Source organism: Bison bison, unplaced genomic scaffold (genome assembly GCF_000754665.1).
Source record: "Bison bison bison isolate TAMUID 2011002044 unplaced genomic scaffold, Bison_UMD1.0 scf7180017864280, whole genome shotgun sequence".
Lineage (NCBI taxonomy): Eukaryota > Metazoa > Chordata > Mammalia > Artiodactyla > Bovidae > Bison > Bison bison.
Genome location: NW_011494852.1, coordinates 2,816,371 through 2,817,907, shown reverse-complemented (window position 1 = coordinate 2,817,907; position 1,537 = coordinate 2,816,371). Strand labels below are relative to the sequence as shown.

Sequence of the window (1,537 nt, the reverse complement as noted above, 5' to 3'; positions counted from 1 at the left end):
GAGGTAGCCTCTCTAATCAAACCTTGGGGAGTGGAGTGAAGTCTGCAGTTTGGAAAAATATTAAGGTAATTTTATATTTATATTGATAAAGTGGCTTCCCTCATAACTCAGTCGGTAAAGAATCTGCCTGCAATGCAGGAGACCTGGGTTTGATTCCTGGGTCGGGAAGATCCCCCGGAGAAGGAAATGGCAACCCACTCCAGTATTCTTGCCTGCAGAATCCCATGGACGGAAAAGCCTGGTGGACTACAGCCCACGGGGTAAGAGTTGGACACGACTTAGTGACTAAACCATATATAGATAAAAGTTAAACCTGTTTTCTACCACCATCCCCACAATCGGCTCCACATGCTAAGCCAAGCCCTGTCTGCAAACCGCACAGTATCGGTGTTCAGAAGTGGCTCTCTCAGAGGGTTCTATGCATCCAGACCTGGGGCTGACAACCACCATCAAAAGAAAACCTGGCTCTCAAAGTTCAATAGACCGCTCCAGTGCCAGGCACTTTCAAGTGCCCTCGGTAAAATGTTATGAACCGAGAGAGAGGGGTGGATTGAAGGGTGGACCTAAGTCAGGCCTCAATTCAGGGCCGTTGGACAGGAGTCAGGCAGGGCATGGAGACCTGGACAAGGGCAAAAGGAGGTTCCGGGACAGGGTAGCAGCAGTTCTGGGGCTCGAGTGTGAAGGAGGTCGGGTGTGGGGCGATACACGCCGATGGATTTTCGCGAGCTGCTCCGAGGCGGCGTACCCACCGAGGATGCTGAGTCACGGTGACCGAGAAAGGGTGAGGAGTCGCAGTTCTCCAGAACTCCGCGAATCCCCCTGACACCCGCCACACCCTCCAGAGGGGCGGTGCGCACGCGTCTAAGCACAGGGAAGGCGGGACCAACACAGGGAAGGCGGGACCAGCGCAGGTAGTGAGCGGGCGGGGGTGCGCACGCGTCTGCGTGTGGGCTCGCACGTCCGAGGGAGCACGTGTGCGCATGTCCCCGCGCTCAGACAGCCGCCGGCTTCTGACCGGCGAACTTGCAGACGCCTCTGCCCGCACGTCTGGGATGGACATGTGCGCGAAAGTGCGCAGACTCCGGGTCGGGGCAGACTGCGCGTGCGCAGGCTAAGAGACACCCGGATGGCTGAATTAGCGCCCCCAGGAGGCTCGGGGCTCGTGTTCCGTGCTCGCGGTGCTTGCCTGCTCAGCTGAGTTCAGTCGCTTTGGGATGTCGCCAGATTTTCCTGGTGAATCCAGTTGTTTTTTAAAAAAATTTCCCCTCCGCACATGGCCGTGGGTTTTCACCCTAAGAGTAAACTCTGTACTTGGTAAAGAGCTAAACACCCCTTCCTTGCGGCTCTAGTACAAACCCTGATCATTGCGTATTCTTTTAGCCCGATGTGAAAACCGATTCAAGTCTTAATTCTGTGTTTTGGTTTTGTATTAGAATTTGCCTCTGGCCTTAGCGGCACCTCATTTCATCTGTATTATCTGGAGTTGCTTCGCGGTGTTCTGCACCCTGCACTTGTGGCCATGAACAAGACTTACTCC

The 1,537-nt window shown here is 54.7% G+C and overlaps 1 protein-coding gene across 2 annotated transcripts in view; it reads right to left on the bottom strand.

Annotated features, from left to right (window-relative positions):
• GPI (glucose-6-phosphate isomerase) overlaps positions 1-846 on the bottom strand; it is a 33,134-nt gene extending 32,288 nt beyond the window's left edge. Inside the window, exon 1 of one of the 2 annotated variants that reach the window (XM_010848953.1) lies at positions 750-846. The gene's annotated coding sequence lies outside the window, so the exon portion shown is untranslated. The remainder of the gene's footprint in view (positions 1-749) is intronic. The other variant, XM_010848954.1, reaches the window with a different exon arrangement.
• Between the last annotated feature and the right edge of the window lie 691 nt (positions 847-1,537).